This window comes from Bemisia tabaci, chromosome 1, assembly GCF_918797505.1.
Source record: "Bemisia tabaci chromosome 1, PGI_BMITA_v3".
NCBI lineage: Eukaryota > Metazoa > Arthropoda > Insecta > Hemiptera > Aleyrodidae > Bemisia > Bemisia tabaci.
In genome coordinates this window covers 27,643,254-27,656,743 of record NC_092793.1, presented here as the reverse complement: position 1 = coordinate 27,656,743, position 13,490 = coordinate 27,643,254, and the positions used below count along the sequence as shown (strand labels likewise).

Genomic DNA, 13,490 nt, shown 5'->3' with positions numbered 1-13,490 from the left:
CATTGCCAACTTTTGACGGTTTTCACCAACCGCACTTGCTGCCAACTTTACTACATCTAAGATAATTTTTCTCAAAAATTGCACACGATTAGCCATAAAAATATGTAAAGAAGTCGCAATAGTGCATTTGGGTAAATTCCTCGTTACGATTAGCAAAGAAAACTACATTTTGAGTTATTTTGCATTACATTAATTTGTGGCGTCCGCCATTTTTGGGTTCTAAGGGCTCCATTCAGCCTAAGATGGCTGAGCCAATCAGAGGTGGTAACCCCAGTGGCCATACTCTCTCAGTATAGGTACTCTACCTCGCTAGAGGCCCAGTGTGGACGGACCAACTTTTGCCCGACCAGTTGGACCAACTCCGTGACACCCAGCAAGTCCCAGCTCGCGGCTTTTTAAAAAAAATTTAAAGTCTAACAGGAAAATTGATAAGGAATACAATTGTTTTCCTGGAAATTACATTTCACTTAGAGAAAAGTTGATCAAAATCGGATCGATAGCAACCGAAGGACAGCGCTTTGAAAAAAACCACCTTTGAAAATGGCGGACTTCATCGGCCGCCATCTTGCTGCAGTCGCGGGTCTCAGAGTGATACCCCTTCCAGAATCACTCCTAAGGGTACCATCAATGAGCCCTGAAAGCGGCATATTCCAATCAAAAAGTGCAGGGGTTTTTGGCGTAGGCAACGGACTACCTTGGTGAAACTCAACAGTGAGCTCGACTTCTAAGTTTACAAGTTCCGCCAAATTTTTCCATACGGGATAGAGGGAGACTTGTCCACGTCACTCAGTCGTGGATATTTGCCTTGTGCCGAAAATGCACAAACGACTAAACGACAAATGGAGCGATCCTATTGGTGGAAGCGGGTGGTTGCTATGGACAAACGAGATAAAGTAACAGACTAACTAACGGTGACCCACGAGAGATCCGTCAGTTGGTCCTTGATTTTCCCCCTTAATCTACACGAACCAAGTCCACCAAACAGAGGTCGAAGGCAGGAAACTGTTTTCCGTTGCTTGTCGGTCAAAGATGGCACCAATTCAGTTTTGAACTCATGTCAGGGGTAAATGCAGAAATTGGAATATGATGCGAACCTCAGTCATGGGAGGGAATCAAGTTTTGAGTTAACACCGGTTGGTATTAGCGCATTCCAGACGCTCAAACTAGAGGTTCAGACTGGGAACTTCGATGCGGGTGTTGACTGTTGAACTTCAAAGGTCCGCGGGCTGATGACCTTGGAACCGAGACTCCAAAAACATCATTCACCGAAACATACGGCTTTCCTTCATTTGTTAGTCATACATGTGAAAATTGTGCCGTTTTTTACTGTTTTTGTGAATGTTCAACAGTCAACACCCACATTGATGCCCCCAGACTGAACGTCCAGTTTGAGCGTCTGGAACGGGCTAGAGTCCCTTCATAATTTTGAGAATTTATGTGTCCATTCCCTCTCTCATTCCATTTTTTCCTTGCCGTACCCCCGATTCCCCGGTCCATTCCAGTTTATAATCTTTACAATTGGGGAAAATGTAATCATTATTCCCGTTCGTGATACTGTGAAGGCCTAAAATATGGGAGCCAATCAGAAATGGATTCGCATTGTCTTCACTCTCAGTATGAAGGGACTCTAAAACGGGCTATTATCCATCATATTCGATAGAAAAAATTTGCCTTTACAGCCACTAAAGCTCCTTCCCGGCTGACCAAATGCGCGAATACTTAATGCGCACTTGAAAGTCCTCGACAGGAGGTATTCTCTCCGCCGTCTGCCAAGAACCTAATCCTATGATTAACTTAGGGCATGGAAATATTTTTTTACTTTCACTCGCCGTCGTGCGATGAACGTAAGAGGCCTTCAAATGCGCACCAAAACAACAGCCTGTATAGAAAGCCAAGTACTGAACACTGCAGGTCTATCGACTCGTATTGTTTCAGAACCCGATAACAATGCCCATGATTCCCTCCCGTTTCGCACGAGGAGATGTTTCAAAGGAGCGCAGCCGCTTACAGCTTTGATAATGACGACACGCATCGCTCTCAGAATTACGCGGATTGTTACCGCGTATTTTGAGCACGCACAGATCGACGACTTGCGCGTAAAAAAAGGAAAGTAAGCGCAAATTATAAAATTGGACGAAAAAATACCGACCACAGGGCTCATAAAAACTTTCAGGGGTGCAATTTTTTCAAGGTCTCCACAAATTCTACGGAGGCTGCCACAGTTTCCTAACCGCGCGGTTGCGCAGTTGAGAACGGTTTGCACCTCTGCAAGGGTGGAAAAACATTCCCACCGAGTGAACAAAAGTGAGCGGGCTTTTCTAAATAGGAGGGCCGCGCAAATAAGCGTAAAAATGGCTTGTTTTTTTCGTAGAGTACCGATTTGTAGGGACAGGATCACTATCTCAATACTTCTGAAAAAGTGTGCCGCTCTCTGAAAGATCGGCGAGTTTTAGGCATTCAAATGTAGCTTTTCAGCTCCCTATGTATGCAAGCAAGATGGTGACAAAATTCTAGACATCAAAGAAATTATTTCTATCCGATTTCTGAACAAACGTTAATGGATATTTTAACAAAAATTACACTTCTAATGTGATTATCATTAATTTTTCACCCGATAATACTATTCCTCTAGATTGAGTTTGTTTACATTGGGCCACAAGAGCCCCAAAGGAAGTCAAGAACTGATGAGCCAATCAGAGAGTGGCACAGAAATGACGATGCTCTGCCTGGTGTTTCGCGAACACTGAAAAAAAATTTGAGATATTATTTTGACTTAAAGCGTCATTTCTTGTCGACAAAATTTGTTATTTTTTTCACAGTTAAATTCACGGGGATTTAACTGATAGTCTTTTTTTTTTTTTTTTTTTTTTTTAGTTAAAAGAACGTTGTACCTATCGCTATTATTTTTAACTTAAATTTAACAATAGCAAAAATACGTTTTTAAACTTAAAAAAAAAAAAAAAAAAAAAAAAAAAAAAAAAAAAAAAAAAAAAAAAAAAAAAAAAAAAAAAATTATCTCAAGAATTGTCAGTGAAATTGGGGTGAAAATCGCGTGTCCTACGCTAAGTTGAGGCACTATGAATAGGTAATAAGAGCAAAGGGAAGCCTGGAACATTCTGCGTGCCAGAAAGTTAGAATAATGTTGCCTGAAAACCCCTAGATGAGACTCCGCGATTCACCACAGAGGCTACCTAAGAATGAGATTGCATGGACTTAGTCAACTGCACTCGCATTCTGACTTGATGTTTTGAAGCGCAAGGAGGCCAATCAAGACTTCGCTCATAAATATGGATCGAGCTGGACTCAGCGCGGACGTCCAAACTTTCTGTTCTAGTTGAAGGCACTCAATTAAGAAATGCGCAGAGCTTGGCTTGATTAAATTCAGCGAATTCACCGGTAAGTTGAGAGGGTATCAGTCGTTCGCCCGTTTCTCCTTCACTGGCGGCGCGACGCGTGTGGTTAAGTTTAAATTCTGGTCGAATGATGGCTTGGCTCAGAATGACAGCAAGGTAGCCAACTCCGATGGGGGAAAAAATCGCTCGCTTCACATCATAAAGGCCACTGCAAACCAATTCGAAATGCGACCTTGACCTCAACCTCAACGCATTTTAATCGGATGAAATTTTTTGTTTCTACCTTGTATACACACCTGCCAAAAGATGCCAAAAGAAGAAAAAAAGAAGAAAAAAAAAAATCGACAGAAGCAGGAAGAACCAATGAACCCTCGACACAACTGCTATCCCAGATGGGTAAATATGAGATTCGATGTCTTGGAAAGTAACTTTTCCATTCAACAATCGTGTCTTCGGCAGAAACTGTTCTCTCTTTTCTTTAGCACTACAATTTAGAGCCCGCTGGGAATAACTTCGCCTCTTCCGCTGAACGCGCGAGATATATACGGAATTCTGTATTCCACGCATATAATGTGATGCTTGAAGTATTTCTACAGTTTAGCAGGCGCCCTCCGCGATCGTTTTTCACGCGCGATGCTTGAAGTATTCCTATAGTTTTGCAGGCGCTTGCCGCGATCGTTCCACTGACTCGGAGACTTTAACGCAGAAAAGTTGGATGGGGCGAAACACGTTATCTGACTGTTTTGACTTCGGAGACGCTAACATTGTAAATCCACGAAATGAACGTTACCTCTTTCTGACCGACTCAGAGACTTAAATGCAAAGAGGAAAAGTTGAGTGAAGAGAAACACGTAATACAAATACTTTGACTTTCAAGAAGATTGAATTGAACACCCACAAGATGAAGGAGAGCATGGTGTTCTAAATCATCCCAATTATTCTATTCTTCGACCCTAACTTTCAGTTCGTGTAATCGAACGTTCGGTTCGAATAACCGAATTTATGAGTTTAAAGAACTGAGCAGTTGGCTCTATTCGGCATGAATAAAAAAAAAATCGGTTTTTTTTTCTGAAGAGTGAACGCTTAACACACTGATTTTTACGAAAGCTCGTGACAACGATGCAGATGTTTTGTGAAAATTGAAGCGAGCGTATTGATTTTTACAAAACAATTGCGAAAGCGTTGACTTTTTGAAAACAAATTGCAGCTTGAGTATTGAATCTTTGAAAAAAATACTGCAGAAGCTTCGAATTTTTGAGAAATTTTCTGCGAAACCGTTAAATCGCTAGGGAAATAATGCTACCGCGTTTGATTTTGAGAAAATTACAGCGAGTAACGCGCTACTTTTTGGTGAAAATTACTGCAAACCAGCGATGTCATGAAGTGTGGGTTGAATCATTGGCGAGGCGTGACTGATCGATTATCGACATTTCCTCATTTGAAGCTATAGTAAAGAATCGATTATTAAGGTGTACGTTGCGAACACCCTGTTTATCGATCCTTTTCATAGGTTGAAATGACAGATAAATCGATTTATCGCAAAGCACGTCACGCTACAGGGTTGAATCCCTAGCGACTCGAAACTACGTAGGTCGAAGAACTTTCTGCACCCCTAACTCAGTCAAGGAAATATCTCCGCAAAAGATAAAGGAATCCGGATTAGGAAAAATGGGAGTGAGAATTCTTGAGGGATGAACTGAAAGCCTCAGAATCTGACTGAAATTTTGAGAAGCCGCGATGAACTATGTTTAAAACTTTTAAAATTCCAAGGGTCTTTCTCTACGTTCATGACGAGAGTTTCGGATTTCTGCACCTTCCTACAGATAAATCCGTATTTTTTCTGCAGTTCCGGGCAGCCCTTTCAAAATCCTTGCTTCCTTAGTGCATCCATGCTTTACCCGTTCGGTAGACACCCAGCCTATCCTCCCATTAGACAATAATAACGACAAATAACAGATCAGATGCAACTTAGTTCTTAAATAGCAACCGCTGGAGTGGCATTGATTCAAGCGCCCATTTAGGGAGAGTATGGACCAGTCGAAAGACGGAGCTCTCAGAGCCAAAAAAGGCGGCCAATCTTCTAATACAACAATAATGTCACTGCCAATCTTCAGATTCAAATATCAAACCCAGATGGCGAAAAATGTTCATAAATGAGCGTTTTCTGCAAAAATAAGTGAATCTATACAGAAATTACGTCAAATGCGAGCTTTACAAACGACAGGATGTCTCCATTGTGATAATAAATCACTCCGGATAATTTGACTTCTTAAGTTTCTGCCCTTTTGGGCCCTGAGAGCTCCATGACCTAACATCAAAATCACCGCCATGGTGGAAGCTTTTACTTTCGGGACTTCTGTTGTTAGGACTTCTACAAATCATTCTATTGTTGACTTACCTACATGGTTGATGGTTAAGAACGTGTTGGCAGTTTCATTTTGCAAACAAGCCGAGGTTTGGGGAACTCGTTTGACTCATGACGCCATCCGAAGCTCATCATCCGCCATGTAGGTAGATCACCAGCCGAAATGAGAGTGGTAACTGTTGCTCCCTTATAATGGACCACTAGACAAAGTACGAATTTCAGCATTCTGATACATACCTCTTAACTATTTCACGTAGCATACGACGCGCACAACAAAAATTACCGAAATCAACTCCTTCCAAAGATATTTAATGATTCTTGATGCGTCAATTCAAACCACCCGCTCATGAAAACTCAATGCTCTGCATGATTCACATCGTGCGCTAAATGTTATCATGACAGTCTCTGCGATATAAAAATCTGGCAACCTCAATCTTGACGCTTTGGCTCAGCTGTAGCAAGTTGCTTATAGTTTGAACAACACATGGTGGGAAATAAACATTACTCGATTGAGAAGCTTGTTGAAACCGTTGTATAGTGCGCGATTTGACTCACGTAGAGCTTTGAGTTTCTTGTCAGCGGGCAGTTCAAATGCCTCGTAACCAATGTGAAATAAAAACGATAATATCTTCGTTTGGAGTTTGTTTCATTAGTTTACGTTGCGCGAATCGTGCTCTACATGTAATTCTGGCTAAGAAACATGTATCAGGATGCTTAAATTCGTACCTTGTCTAATGGTCCATTGTCCATAAGGAATTGTTGAGTCCCCGAAAGTAAAAGCTTCCATCTGCCGCCAAGAGGCCAGTGGAGGGTCTTTTGTCTCTGTCCATCTTACTCAAAGCTCGTTCTCAAGCATTGGTAGCTTCGTTGATGCAGGATGTCTACTAAAACAGGCTGGCCAAAAATCAGTACTTTTACCGTACTTTTTCAGTACATTCCTAGGAAATTCAGTACTTCCTCAATAAAAAAACTCAGTACTTTTTCAGTACCTACAATTGACGAAATTCGGAAAATTTCGAAAATTCGAATTTCTCGCTCAACTTGCGACGAAAATGACAAAAAAAAAATGTAAAAAATTCCGGATCATCTCGCGGGATTTCCGCACTTTTTCGGCGCTTCCGGACCGCTCTTAAAAAAATCAGTACTATTTCCGGACTTTCCGGAAATTTTGGACTTGTGTAATGTGTACACCCTGTAGATGGAGTCGAGAAAAGCCTTGATTTTGGCAACGACGGTGGGAAGCGCGTCGACGACCGACAGTGACGTCACTGGGCGGCCGCGGCGGAGTCGCGGTATGATGAGGCGGGCGAGAGGGCGAAGGCGAAGAGACGAGGAAGGTGCGGAAGAGACTGAATAGCAGGAGAAAGAGGCCCGTTGTGGTGGCGGCGTCGCGTCGTCGGCTCCTCATCACTTCGTCAGTCTTCACCCAAAAGTAGGTTAAAACTCATTTTTAGGGTCGCAATTCGCTGCACTCGCCACTTGGCAGACACGGTCGCGGTCGACGTCGGCACCACGGCACCGCGGCGACCCACCGACAACGTCCCACTCCGTTGCCGCGTCTCGGCCCGATCCGATCATCTTTAACTCCTTATTACCGTTACCATCATCATTTGGACTGCATTTTGCAATTTGGACCTATAAATTCCGGCCCGGTTTAAAAAAAACGTATGTGCCATTAGTTTCCCTATGCACATAACGACGGTGAAACTACCAAACCACGTATCTCGTTTGCGGTGTTTAAAAATCTACGCTCACATTTTATTTTTTTGAAGTAGACCAAATCAATATCATTCCTTGAAATTTTCACGGAATTTTCTCCGCACAAAGAGGAAAAATCACAGAAATTTTCAAGACTGGATGTTAAGTAGTTTTTCATTTAAAAAATAAAGTATGACAGGAAGTCTGCGACGTCGCAAACCGAGATACGTGGTTTGGTAGTTTCACCGTCGATAAGTGTTTTTTCAGATGAGCCAGAATTTATAGGTCCAAATTGCAAAATGTAGTCCATTTGTCAAGTAACTTAATAGAGAGAGTATGGAGGCGAGGGCCAATGGAGACCTTCAGCAAGGCTATTTACCGAAATCCCGAGTCAATCCCACGGATCGTGTTGGATCCGACAATATTCCTGCCGGTGCCATCCGTGGCGCAACCAATCACACAGCTTCTCGCCAGTTTCATCTTGTCCGGATCAAAATTTCATATAATGTACAACTTGCAGAGGCGGGTCCAGCAATTTGGCAACACTGGATTCCTCAATTTAAACCTATGCTAAATAATCGACTATTGATTTCATATAATGTACAACTTGCAGAGGCGGATCCAGCAGTTTGGCACAACACCCGATTGATCCATTTAAACCTATGATAAATAATTGATTCTTGATTTCATGTAATGTACGACTCAACTTTCCTAAAAGACTCGTTTCTTAGTGCAGCGGGCTTTACCGCAAATATCTAGAATGTCTTTAATTCTTCATATTTATTTCGAAGACAGTTTAGCCATGAAAGTTGCTCAACGCATCGCGATATCAAAATTAAAGCACAAAAGATAGTCACATCCTTCGCCTGTATGCAACTATTCCCCCTGGTAAAAATTGGCAGTAGAATGTGTGTTCCAAAATACTATAGACCTAAAGCCGGCTGTAAGATTTCCAATAGCCTCTGTGGCCGGCTGTACAATTTCTTATAGCCTTTTATAGCCGATGGCGATTAAGCAACAGCCAGACGATAAAGTTTATGCTAAACGTTACTTAATACGGATACTAGGACTTAGTTAGTTTTTGGACTACCGCTCTCTTTTTGTGCCGTAGTATCTTGATTTATTTTGCGAGGAAAGCTCCGTACTTTTGAAGGATGCCTGTCATTCTTAATACGTTGGAGCGCCTTCAATTTCTCATGATACTGTGCAATACCTCTGGTGTGAAATAGTTGCTTCAGACGCCGTGGCACGCTGCGGCGCGGCGGGCGGGCAGGCAGCGCTGAACGCGCATTGGCGCCTACAAACCTAACAGGGATACTTCACGCATTGCGCAATGCGTGAAGTATCCCTGTTAGGTTTGTGGGCGCCAGTGCGTCGCCGCGCAATGCGTGAAGTATCCCTGTTAGGTTTGTAGGCGCCAGTGCGTCGCCGCGCAATGCGTGAAGTATCCCTGTCAGGTTTGTAGGCGCCAATGCGTCACCGCTCCGCTTTGTTTAAGGCTCTAATATTTAATCTCGCGGAGTCAGCGTTTTTCAACTCATGATTTTGAAATGTTTGCACGTTCTGTATGGACCATCTCATTTTAATTGATGAAAAAACAATGTTTTAAAGTAAAATATAATGTGTGTTTTGTAAGTATTAAGGTAGTTCCGTATCAAACTTAATGATTTCCAAAGCACACGAATTTCTACACTATTTCTTACATCCTTTTATAGCCAATGGCGATAAAGTGTAAAGCCCGGCGATAGGAACTATAACCCGACTGTATACTTGAACTCCTATGGTATTTTGAAACGCAGCTCGTGTCGCCAATTTTTACCAGGGCGTGCCTGGGAGATATATTTGAAGTATGGACGAAGCATTGAAATCTCTGTGATTTTGAATCCTCGGCCTCGCAGAAATAAGGCCTGGCGTCAGCACTGCGCCGAGGGTGAAGTAACGAGTGCCTGGACTGTCAAAACGCCTTCACTTTCGTGCGTATGCAACAAGGACAACCATAAAACCCGAATAGTTGCATCCACGAGATAAAATGTTATTTGTATACTGCTGTTCGACGCAAGGTGTAGTTCGTTGCGACGCAAACTACTCCGGTTCTTGTACACTGTAACATAATTACAGCGTTGCCTATGATGCCAATGAAATAAACTAATAGTGATTTTAATCGCGACATGGTCTATTTTTCGAAAAGGCTTTGTACAAACACGTGAGGTCGCCGTCCTAAAATGTGGTCTGCGGCCCCTACCTTTTCAGACCGAAGAACGTCGAATACGGAAAAGTCGTAACGTGAGGCCCGAATCGAATGAATTGTGGCAAATCCTCAGACGCATCGCTACACTCGAATTTTTTTTTTTAAGAATCGGTCGGATAGATTTCCGGATCTCGCTGGCAGACGCAATAACTTCCTTTTTTAGATGCTAGGGGGTAAGGGTACGTCCCCTGACCGCTTCGCGGTTCAATCCTCCGGAGCGATTCACGCCTCAGACGTTATGCGTCACTTTTGTGATTTTACATTATAGAATAGAGAGTATGATACCTACAGTTGGTGTAAATCGGTCGGAGAGGAATTAGGAGAGTAGAACCAGAGGTTAATGACATCGCTTGACATGCGGGTGGAAATTGGTCAGTGAATCACTGCGTATTGACGAATACCGGGGTCGATTGTCCCGTCTGAGCCCACGGGACTAAAAGGCATCCTGTCAGAATTGGTTCGGGGTTTTTTTTTAGAATTCGGCTCAAACTATCTTACGAAGTGCATGCAAAAACATGGTCAGGGATTGAATTATTTAATTGTGTTTTTAATTTATTTATTTGTATTAATAATAAACTTTTTTTTCAGTGATTTTGTTTGAAATATACCGCATAGCATAGGTAACTCTCAAGAGCTAAGAAGTTACATATTAAGTTTTGAAAAAGCACACCCACGGCTTAATTTTCATCTCGCGGAATGCTTATGAACGACGATGAAAGCCGTGATAAAAATAGCTGCTAAGATGTCAATGAAACGCTCGTTAAATCGTGAGAAAAGCTATCAAGCGACTATATTACACTGTTATCCAGTGCATTTCTGATGATTGGTCATTCCAAGTTAATGGGTCACGTTATCAAATTGATTGATTCCTAAAAAAACAAAACGCTGATACTGATGGCCAGGAAAAAGCTTGGCGAATAGATAAACGCACTAATTTCTAGATAGGATGGACTGCATAAGGATCAGAAATTTTAAAGTTCTAACGGTACGTAGCTGCATTTGAGATTGACGTCAGACGATCAGACGTTACGACGACGACGCGACGTCCGGCATTCGAGAAGTATAGCCACTAATTTCAACAACTTCATGATATTTACGGCGGAATTCGAAAGTTTCTGATCCCCTGATTAGAAAAATAGAACTGTCGAAGCACGGAAAGAGGAACTTTTACCCATCGGAGAAAACATTTTTAAACGAGCAATTTTGGTCGAGTGGGTCAAAAAATCGAATTTTGAGATCTATGCGGAAAACTCTCTATGGACTCCTAAAAAGTGTATTAATGCGAGTTTTCCAGTTCATTTTTGTGCCAATTTGGCTTTAAGTTGCATCATAATCCGGCAATTGCGTGTCCTGAACATGACAATACTTAACTTAGGAATGCGGATTTTCTGGAAAAAGGCATTTTTAAAAAATTCGATTTTGGTCGAAAATCGATAAAAGCCGACTCGATTGAAGTCTAAAAATATATTTTTTTGAAAATTCCTTTTTCCCGGAAAATCCGCATTACTCCGCATACTCTCTCCTCTTGAGGCTTCAAATTCAACGATTGAATATTTTGAAGAAAAAAAATATAACTTAGGTACAGAAACAGCCAAAAACTGCATAGATTCAAGGAAAAAATCTATTTAGCAATTAGATGCATTTTTCAGGATTCCCTCGATTTTGTCAATTTTTCTGGTTGAAAAATCAATTTTTGGTTGAATCAATAAAAAATCCGCAACCCTAAGTAGGTAAGTATGGCAAATTACAATTTATTAAAAGTAAGTGAATGAGAGCGCTGGAAGATCTACCACTTTTATTTTTGCACTACCTAGGTACTTAGAAGTTTACATAAAAATCTAGATAGATTTTTTTTTTTGGTTTGATTATCCATCATACATCACTGACAGATGGCAAACATATGAAGCAAAAACTTTGCCATTATATTATGTACTTCAAAATTCCAAGTCTACTGAATCAGTCAGTGCAATATCTGGAATCGCACACATACTAATATCATTCACCTAGATGCAAGCAGCATCGCCATTTCTCTTGCATACTGAAACTTTAATCGCAACAATTTTTACCACTGGATAAAGTATTAAAATATCCAACTATCAACTTACACCGAAACTCGGTATCAGAGAAAGACTAGGTATAGAAAGTGTTGGCGCTAAGATCCTTGAGCTTTTTTTTTGACAAACAACAGACACCAAATGGGAAACATTTACGATATATAATCTACTGAATTGACGCCAGTGATGCATTTTGGAGACAACATAAATACAATTAACGTATATATGCACTTCAGATAGACGGAGCAATTTGCTTGTTGCAGATAAGACAGTGACCCTTGCTCCTGTGCATTGTGATAAGTGAGAAGTTGCGTTAGAGAAAACAAATATATGCAAAATCACTGAAAAAGGCAAGACACACTGTCAGTAAAGCCCTAAACACATAAAAAACAGTCTTGCTTCTCCTTGAAATTAATTTTTCACAAGCTTAAATTTTTTGCAAAATGCTGTCAAAAGCTATTTACTTACTGGGAGAGGAGAATGGTAAAAAAAATAAACTACAAATCGATAAAGGACACCTAGGGCCAACCTACTCTTTACAATAAGAGCTCAGAATAAATCACCACACCAATAAATAAAACGTGCAATCTTGCCAGTGCAAAAAGTATTCTTAAAAAGGCTTCAAATCGAGTCCTGATATTTAAAAAAATATAATGCAAACTGTGTCTATTTTCCTTCTGATCACGGTATATACTCGTCAGGAGTAGACTGGCACCAAGAATATCAGCCGATCAGAGCTTAGATTGGTCCATCATAGTTAATATTAGCCGTTTGAACGGGCTGGCTGGCCCGACATCACCCTGAATATCAATGAGCTGACCAAGATTTTACCTTCAGTTCTCGCCTGCCTGTCTGCCCCTAACACTCATCTTGCTTGAGACATCGATAAAGGTAGATACTAGATAGTCACCACTTCAAACTCGTGTCATAACTTGTCATCGACTGACGTAGCAGTTTAAGTATACCTCAAAACTCATACGGCTCAAAAAGTTGTTGGCGAACCGATTGGTATATTATTGAATCTCTGTGAGGATTGGAATAAGTAAGTAGGGATCTAGATCAAAAAGTCAACAGTGGTTTTCTTCAGTGTGTACATACCTACACGACTGTAGCAAATGAACTGAGGATGCTGATATTCATTTAGTTTTATCACGAATGAGAACATCGAGATTGGAAATGAGTACCTCGAGGAAACTACGCGAAATTTTGGATACTGCGCCATTACCTGGCATCTTGCAACCATAAATATTTACAAGTGAGTACAGAACTGATAAGGGATGTTTACTTGCAGCACGAAGCAACGTGTTATCATGACAGTTGAGCGATCGTGAGGATTAGTGAGTGACGTGTGACGAGGAAATGGAATTTAGGTAGGAAAACTAACTGGGAATTAATTGCACGACTCAGTCGTGTTAAGAAATTAGATAAATTCTGAATTACCTTTGAAATCAAGTCACAGTCTTGTGCACAACATGAATTAATCCAATGGGCGAGCACAGCGAAATTTTCACACTGAAACGACCCAAACACAGTATTCACGACCGGTCAAAACCTCTCGCTACTGATCACTTGAGAGGTAAGAAACATTTACTGGTCACTACGGCATTTAACGGACACGGATCTGGAGCTGTCAAAGAGCGGAGAAAACTCGGACTGAACCGGGCGGTGAAGTCGACAGCGACGTGGTCCAGAAGAGAAACTGAACTGAAAAGTACGGTGGAACACAGAACCTGCTTCCGAAAGCACACCATCAGCAAACACGCAGTTCAGTG

General features: G+C 41.5%; 1 protein-coding gene across 5 annotated transcripts in view; it reads right to left on the bottom strand.

Annotated features, from left to right (window-relative positions):
* The window catches only part of LOC109041128 (sphingomyelin phosphodiesterase), a 70,593-nt gene extending 57,103 nt beyond the window's left edge, over positions 1 to 13,490 (bottom strand). For 4 of the 5 annotated variants that reach the window (XR_002009933.2, XM_072299018.1, XM_019057326.2 and 1 more), the window contains exon 1: positions 13,159 to 13,490. The gene's annotated coding sequence lies outside the window, so the exon portion shown is untranslated. The other variant, XM_072299017.1, reaches the window with a different exon arrangement.